This window comes from Montipora foliosa, chromosome 1, assembly GCF_036669935.1.
Source record: "Montipora foliosa isolate CH-2021 chromosome 1, ASM3666993v2, whole genome shotgun sequence".
Taxonomy (NCBI): domain Eukaryota; kingdom Metazoa; phylum Cnidaria; class Anthozoa; order Scleractinia; family Acroporidae; genus Montipora; species Montipora foliosa.
In genome coordinates this window covers 48,960,607-48,969,649 of record NC_090869.1, presented here as the reverse complement: position 1 = coordinate 48,969,649, position 9,043 = coordinate 48,960,607, and the positions used below count along the sequence as shown (strand labels likewise).

The 9,043-nt window shown below is 38.8% G+C and overlaps 2 non-coding genes and 1 pseudogene across 2 annotated transcripts; all 3 read left to right on the top strand.

Moving 5' to 3' along the window:
* Positions 1-7,834: 7,834 nt before the first annotated feature.
* Positions 7,835-7,956, top strand: LOC137982516 (U5 spliceosomal RNA). Its single transcript, XR_011118734.1, has one exon. It is a non-coding gene; the product is annotated as a U5 spliceosomal RNA (small nuclear RNA).
* Positions 7,957-8,299: 343 nt separating this feature from the next.
* LOC137982538 (U5 spliceosomal RNA) lies at positions 8,300-8,420 on the top strand. The gene has a single exon (XR_011118737.1). It is a non-coding gene; the product is annotated as a U5 spliceosomal RNA (small nuclear RNA).
* A 461-nt stretch (positions 8,421-8,881) lies between these two features.
* Positions 8,882-9,010, top strand: LOC137982533 (U5 spliceosomal RNA; annotated as a pseudogene).
* The last annotated feature ends 33 nt before the right edge of the window (positions 9,011-9,043 follow it).

The following is a 9,043-nucleotide window of genomic DNA, read 5'->3' as shown; positions in this document are numbered from 1 at the left end:
TCTGAAAAGATTCTTCGAGACCTCGTGGTAAATACTACTGATTTGGCAGTCTAGAAGCACAGAGCACCAGTTCAAAAATTGTGTTGGTAGCCTTGATTACAAAGGTGGTAGTGGCCGATCGTACTGGTGTAGGTGACTTAGGGATGCCAGACGCCCTAGCATGCTCTGTATACGTTCTCAGGCCTCTGGGGTTACTGAAGTGGTCAATGATAGAGTTATAAAGAGAGGAAACTAACTAGCCAGAAGGACACAATTCCAACAATGATCCAAGTTCGAGCAACTAGCTAAGCTAGTGAGAGAGAAGAACTAAATCCGCAGGCTAGTGAAAAGGACCTACATCATGGCCTCAGAGTCTGTGACAGGCCTAAATACCGGTATAGCACGTAGCCGATCAGAAAGCGGTGCATCTCTTTAAAATTTCAAATGGATAAATTAGAAGGCAAGAACATATTCTCGCATGGTTAGTAAGATACCATGTTTTTTGAATACAACGCGCTCTCGGATTGGTTCCTGCCTTAATTTATGCGTGTGCTGTTCTGTCTGGGGCCTTCCCTTCTCGACCAATCGCATGCATGACGTCATCCCCCTCTCGACCCATCCCCGTGCGTGACGACTCTATATCTTCAAAAACCTTCCTCTCTTCACACTCTTTCCCAACGAGGTCGTCTGCAGAGCGGATCTCTGTCCTTTCACTCCATATCCATGTCGGAGTCCTCTTGGGCACTTCTCCCACGTTAGTCCATGACATCATTTTTTTCTGGTTTCATTCCATCCCATATCACAGATTTCAAGGAGTCTGGGTCCGAGTGACGTCATCCCTTTCGTTGGTTTTTTTCTATGGGTAGGGAGAATTTTCAAAAATCACAGATTTCAAGGGTTTTTAGATAAAGCTATTTTTAGCATCTTGACTTCAAAATCGTCGCCCTCCCTTAGAATCCTGCCCTCTGATTGGTTCCTCCCTAGCAACCCCCCAGCAATGCCACTTCTTGTGACGTCACTGTTCGTATAGTTAATGCTCCACTACTAACCACATCAATCCTACTATCAAAAAAGAAAAGTTATCAGAATTAAAACTGTTGTATTCATATTATTTCAAAAAAATTCTGGTCTTACAAACAGGCTTACAAATATTTCAAACGATTATTTTTAATCGTAAAGATAACCTCAACAGGATTAGTTGCCGCTGGCACGATAGGTGGTGGAATTGAGAGCTCTTCATGAAAAGATCATTTCTTTATGCCCTCTTGCTTACGGCTTCGAAAAGCAGTATGACAAAAAATTCAAGTAAACTTTGTCATAAACTTTATTTTTGATGACACACTCATAGGGAAAATCCTCTTTGAATGACATATGACTTCTAAATCCTATTTTTTGAGAATTCAGGTCAATTGCTGATAATTTTAACAACATCATCCTTTCAAACCCATAAACTTGCCTCCACCATATCTTACAGAATCTTAATGTTTTATTTGATTTCGAAAGTGGAATAAATTTATATTCTATTCCCAAAATTCTAAATATCTGCCTCAAAATGAATTTAATAGTTATTACACCTTTGCGGTCTTTGTTAACCTAGGGTAATAGTTCATTAATAAAAGCAATTATTATTCATTCCAAATGTTCCCGTTTCTGATTGGTTAAAACCACACGCATAATTCACCATAACCAGCTGCTGTTCACCAAATTTGGAAAGAAACTTCGTCATATTGAATCAATGACGTCAAAAGTGCAGCCCGCTGCAGATTACTGAACCGAAGACGTCAAAATGACGTCAAAAGTGCAGCCCGCTGCAAATTATTGAACCGTTGCCCAAAAAAAACTGGGGACGAGATTGTGTTATTTTTGTTGGAGGGTGCGAAATTTTTTTAAAAATAGAGCTCATTTTCTCCTTTAAGAGTTTGAAAATATTTTGAATGAATAATAATGCAATTATTGAATTCGGCTTTCGTAGAATATGAAGAATTCTGCAGATCTCGAAGGATGTTATCCACCTCGGCCTTCGGCCTTGGTGGATAACACCCTCCTCGACCTGCAGAATTCTTCATATCCTACTCAGCCTCATTCAATAATTGCTAAATATTCTCAGGATTTTCTCTGTATTATGATAAGTAATATGTTTATTACTTATTTATTCTATCATTAATGACGTTTAAAATATGATATTTCCTTATATATACTGATTTTCGTCTAAATTTATTTTCATAAAAATCTATGTAAGGAGCAAGTAAATTATAGCTATGAACATTACCACAAATCTTTCAAACATTCATATTGTTATCTTTTATCAACTACACGTGATTACAACATTGCTCATAATTATTCACAATTGTATGTTCATTATCTTCGATTCTCACCAAAAAATTCACAAAAAGCATATCCCATCTCTTTCAATAGACCATAATAGTATTCTCAGGATTGGGCTAAAACTAGCTTGCAATGGAGGCTAATGCGAGGAAATATATTAAAAAGTATTTGCATTTGAAAAGATTCCCCCGCATTAGCCTCCATTGCAAGCTACAATCGTGGTCAAAAGTTGTTGGGAAGGTTGCGGGCATCAGTTCACTTCACACCTAATTCGATTATTTTAACTATTGGCTGAAGTATTTGGGAAATACCATGCTCTTGTGGCCCCCCTCCCCCATATTCAATGTTGGAGTTCTTCCGGTAAGAAAAGTCACCATTTTTCTCCCTGGAAAATTCAACATTGATAAGGGGGAGGGGGGTTATCTGTAAAATGAAGCTATCTTCCCAACACTTTTGTCCATGATTGTAGTTCCAGTTCAGTACTAAGAATACGAAGATGATCTATTCAATATGAATAACATCATTACAATTCATTCTATACATTATTAGTAGATATTATTTCAGGACATTAACAAACCAAAGTCATGACGTCACGGCACAGCTGTGTCATTCTAAAACAATCTGACGACAAACTTTATTGAAGGATGCATCATCCGCTTCTGAATGGTTAAAAAAATCATGCAACTATTATAGTGGGAAAGTCTCTTACATCATCAGCTTCGTGTCTTCCGCGCAAGACACCAAGATTCATTCACCAAAAAATAATAACATATAGTTTGGCCAAAAACTGTTTCATATAGTTTTTTCTAAAAAACACTATGCTATTATATCAATAAACCATCACTTTGAAACATCACAGCGATACTAAATAATCAAGTTCCGCGCTCATTTACGCGACGTTTTCATTCGCTACGCTCAGTCAACTTGTTTATTCGCTCTGCCATCATGAGCTTGGCGTTTGTCTTCGACATGCTCGCTCATCCCCGTCGATACCCCTTTCATGCTCGCTGCTACGCATCTGCGCGTGAAGTTCGCATTTATGCCAGCTCGCTAAACGCTTTACTTCGCTCGGTTTCATGTGAAACGTTTTAGCGAAGACCCCAAAAAAAAACACCAATTTTTAAAAACATATATTTTTTCCTAAAAATTCATACAAAAAATTGAAGACAAAAAATTGAAACCATCATCTGGTGAGTAGTATCTAATAGTATTTTTATTTAGTATAAGAGTTGGCTGGTTCGAGATGAGATTTGCAAAACTGGTCTGGAACCACCAACTCATTACTACTTTTACACGCTGAAATTTTAACTGGTGAGTCAATTACGTCACTTTTCCTCCCTCTGTCAGTCAGTTTCGAACGTAAGTAGTGGCGGACCGTGAAATCCAAAACTTACACTTAAAGTAAACAGCCTTTGGATAAAATCAAAGTTCAAAATTTTGCCTGTCAAGTGTTTAGCAATCACGCTTTCAAAATATGAAGAAAAAAAGGTAGTGATTTTTTTGACATAGTAGCACTTAAACTCAACATGAATCGCTTGACTAATCATAGCGATAATTATGTTCAGGATCAGAAAGAAAAAACATGCTGAATTTGTGACTCAACCAAAGCACATAACCGGTTCTACATCTACTGATTTATACCATTTACTTTTGAATGTAATAAAACTGTGATAAGGCAAAAGTTCTTAATCATTTATGTTCATAATTATGTATCCAAAAGATATTTCAAAATGCATGTTTGCACTTGATGAATGGTGGGTATGGTTGTGCAGCCAAAAAAGTGAGAAAATTATAATCACACTAAAGACGACCTTACTGGAGTCCTCCCTCGAGTATTGGCATTGACATTAGTTTCTCTCTATAAATTCCAGTAAAAAAATAATCCGCATTTAGGCTTAGCTAAACATATATTAGTTGGGAAAAAAAAAGTAGTTAGCGTGTTCTGGGGCAAACTGGCTCAGTCCAACCTGCCCAAGGATCTCGTTGAATGATCAACTTTCTTTTTCGAGGGCCGACCGTTTCCTTCGGGCAATGAAGCAAATATTTTCCTTCCTGCAGTAGCTCAGAAATTACCCTTTGGTTTTCGTATTACACTTAAACTCGTTTTTCTTTTTGGGGTTGTACCGACAGTGCTTCGATTTGAAAAATAATATATAGATTTAGCCACATCTAAAAGCGGAGCTCCCTGGTTATTTATTTTTACTGCCTGTTGGGTTAGTGAAAATAAAAGGTTTCGAATTGTCCGCGTTTTGATGTTTCCGGTTGCTGCTTTAATACTAAATCATTTTCTTTGCTTTCTTCTATAGAAAATTCATTGCCTAAATAGTGAATTCCACGGTAAATTTTATGCTAAAAACCGATATCGCATGAATCACAAAGCGATGAGTACGATATTGGTTTTTCGAGTGAAATTTACTATGGAATTCATCAGTTTGGCAATGAATTTTTCTTGAACCGCATGAGTTTTAAAAGAAAACTAGCACACCCTCAGCGAGTGAATGGAAAAGGAAAAATGCCATTTCAGAGTCAACTGTCAATAGCCCGCAGCGAATAGGAATCACGCTAAAATTGGAAGCCATGCATAAAAAATAACAACTTTGACACTTCAAGGTCAAAGAAGAGTTTACTGATGTACTTTATTCTACTTTATCTCTGAAAACGAGATTATGCACATTTTGATGTATTTCATTGAAACACGCCAGCTTGGCTTGGAACAAGAATCGGCAAAATACGGCAGTGCAACCTTCAAACAAGATCCGCTCCAACACTTAAATAACGTTTGGGGCTTTAAACAAACTTCTGAAAACACAAGCTAGTGAGATTTCCGCCTAATTTTAGGAGAACTCATTGCGATTACGTGTTTATAACATAACTGCAAAAATTTCTTGTCACTGTCGAGGCACAGCGAAAACCAGTTGGGCAGTGTCAAGTATTTATGAGTCAATGAGTCAATGAGTCATGAGTCAGTGAGTCAATGAGTCAACGAGTTAGTGCAGTTTATTAAACCACAAAATGAAAGCTAAAATTTCAGAGAGTGCTTAGGCCTAATCACTGAAACGAGGGCTTAGGCTTAGTCAACAAATTATTGCCATATTGACTGTGAGTCCATTGACTCATGACTCATGACTCATAAAACATGCGTTCTCAGTTGGGCAAACGGATTAAAAAAGCACTTGTTCGCTCGCATTTTAGAGTGAAACAAACAAACAAATCAACTTTTTCTTTATGTCCAAATGAGAACAGATAATTGTTGTTTAATTCCAGTTGGCAATAAAAATTTGGTTTTCATTCCTGAACAAAGGAAGAACCGATTAAACTACCTTTTAAAAATGCACATCAACTTTAAATGACGCATCCGTAAAAATAACAAACGGTTTAGTGCCCAAGGAAAGAATTTATGGAGTAACTTCTTCCACTTAGTATGAGCTATTACTGGTATTGTTTTGTCGTTTAATTGTCGTTCTCTTTCTCTCTCCTTTCGTTTCTGTTCTAGACATAGGTCCTCCAGGAATCATGTAACCTTATCAGAGCTTCTAAAGATGTGCCAAAAATTGCAATAAAGAGAAAAAAACAGCTTTAAGCAAATTAAAAATAAACAATCAGCTTAAGTTTGTGGACCACGGTTTCCGAACCAAGATCCCATTCTACACCCCTCTTTAAATCTCTCAATTTACTTGACATTAATGATATCATCAAATTACAGGTACTCTCTTTTTTGTTTATCAATGGTCTCACAGACAATTACCTCCACCTTTTAATGAATATTTCAGTGTCGACTCTTCGGTTCACTCCTCTCGCCAATCTTGTGATGGCCATCTTTATGTCTCGTCTGTTAACACTACCCAATATGGTTTAGGTTCCTTAAATTCACTGGCTCTCGTCTATGAAATTCTTTGCCATCGTCTGTCACTAAGTCAAATTCTCTCTCACTATTTCGTAACACCCTCAAGAAATCTATGTTTAATTCTTACACTCCTTAATTACTAGCCTGGTGTCTAAAGAAATGCTTTTTATCCTAAAGAACGAAATTTTTTCTCCGTGTTCACATTGTATGTATATATGTTGTGGTTTAATTTTGCTCTTGGTTTAATCTTTTTTTAAACCAGCTCATTTTTTTCTAACCAGTTTGTTTTTTTCAAACCAGGCATATAATTTTAAACCAGCTTATTTATCAACTGTCTGAAGAGGGATTTTTATCTTTTGGGGTATCGTTTAAAAATAGGGGCATGGCTTTTTGGGGGCTATGAAAACAAAACATTCCTCTTACCTTTCATCTTTCCCTTCTTTCCTGATTATCCGCACTCCAATTTCCAATCCTGTGTAAATTAACCATACCCCAAGTACTATTACTGCCACCCCCTGTCTACAAATCCTACTTACAATTTTTCCTTGAGCCAGCGAGAACTGGTCGCAAATCACATCCATAAATGTTGATACGAATAATTGTGTATTGCGTCCCACTCTTCCCTCAGCTAACATTCGTAGTCAATTGTATAAACATAAGCGAGCAAAGTGAATGTGATGTAAGGGCAGACAAAAAGGAGTTGAACTTCTCTGCCAGAGCAGCTGGAGTGGGAGTATCCTTATCGAGTAACTGGGTTACCCAATCTGTTTGCGCTCTTTGACCAGTAAGGCCCTTTACCTCACCAACGACTGATGTTACTTTCTTTACGGGAGGCCACCTTACTATCATAAAACTTTTGTTCGGCGCGCGCGCGGAGCTCCGGAGGTCGTGTTTCCGAATTTCATTCGGTAACGAACTGGACCTCGTTTTGGTCGAGGTGCGGCAATCATGCGCTTTTTATTCTTCATTGTAGTCTTTAAAGTTTTTAAAGGGCTACAGAAAAGGACTGTTGCTATGAATGCACGTGGTTCAAAGCCGTCGGCTTCAGTCAGTGCGAACTGACAGAATCGAAGAAGTCATTTGAGAATCCTTTACCACTTGAAATCTGGTTTTCCTTCAACATCTACAGCTCTTTTGCGTTTCACTAAAGATTTCCGTTGGGAACAGTCCCATTCTGTCATTGCCCTGCCACAAAATAGGGCAACGAGGGAATCGGAATCCATCTCGTTGCCCTGCCTTGTGGCGGTGCTCCAACAAGAAAGTTTCAAAAACAACTTGGACGGCCTATCTTTTAAAAGATCGACACATAGCAGACTACGGGGCAGTCCCTCAAGTCGAGCGGGAGAAAAGGGCAGGCACGAGAAAAAATGGCCGCGCAAACTCTGGTTCGAGGAGAAGCGAGAGATCCAGATTTCCACATCACAGCACCTTTGATACTTCATTGGAACCTCGGAAATTTAAGTCAAAAAGCTCGTTTAAATACTACAAAAAAGGCTTTTTGCTGTAAATGCGCGTAGTTTAAAGCCGTCGGCCCCAGTCCTTACCGAACAAATCGAAGAAGATCATTGACAATCCTGAACACGCATGCGTGCTTGAGCGCTCTATTCGATACTAATTTGTTGCGGCATCCCATCTGTGTAACCGCGCGACGCTTAAAGGAATAATCAATGCAAGCTGTTATTTTATTAGCTCTGGTTTTCCTTCAACACGCACAAATCTTTCGCCTTTTACTAAAGATTTCCGTGGAGGAGAACAACTGAATGAGTCTGTGGACTAAATTTTTTGACGCCCTGCCTTGTGGCGGGGCCTCCCACTAATGAAATAAGTAACTACGACAGGATTCTACAACGAAAAGCTTTAGCCATATTGCTCGCGTCAATAAGCCGTGACTCCTTCGGTCAGTGACAAACTCCCGCTAGTTTTGATCAAGGAAGTGTGAAAATCAATAGGAGTCTCTAAATTTTAGTCAAGAAACCTTGCGTGGTTCGATGGTGTCGGCCTCGGGGCTTTTTGATACTTTAAGAACTTCATTGACAATCCAGAACACGCATGCGTGATTGAGCGTTCTAGTCAATATTTCTTCCATACGGCATCTCACCTGCGTTACCGTGCCAAGCTGAATGAAATTATCAATCCAACCTATAATTTCGATACCTCTGGTTTACTTAGAACACGTTTAAATCTTTCGCCTTTTAATAAAGGTTTTCTTGGACGGAAACAACCCAATGAGTCTGTAGAATATTTTTTTGTCGCCCTGCCCAGACGCGGGGCTCATACGAATAACTTTGACGCGATCGTGCAACAAAACGGTGAAGTCAGATTTTTCGTGTACGGACGCCGTGATTCTTTCGGTCAGTGACAACTCTAGCTTTTTTTTGATCAAGGAAGTGTGCAAATCACGGGCCTTCGACACTTCATTGCAGTCTCAGCATTTTAAGTCAAGAAAGATAGTTTTTAAACTATCTTTCTAGAAAAAATATATTTCGCTGCGACTGTGGGTGGTTGGAATCTGTCGGCCTCAGCGCTTACCCAAACAATCTAAAAATTAAATTGACAATCCTGAACACGCATGCTTAATTTGCCGCTAGTTTTGATCAAGGAAGTGTGAAAATCACAGCATTTTTCATACTTACGCATGCTTGATTTGCAGCTTTATTCAAGTTTTTTTTAATATTTATTCCTGTGTTGCCGCGCCAAGCCAAACAGAATCGTCAAGGCAGCCTATTACGGTTTTAACCGTGGTTTTCCTTCAATTCGTAAAAAAATCTTTCGCCTTTTACAAAAGATTTCCGAAGAGGAAATTGGTCGAATCAGGCTGTAGACTATAGCTAATTTTTCGTCGCCCTGCCTTGTGGTGGGGTTCGTCCTGAAACAAAGGAATAACAATGGCACGAC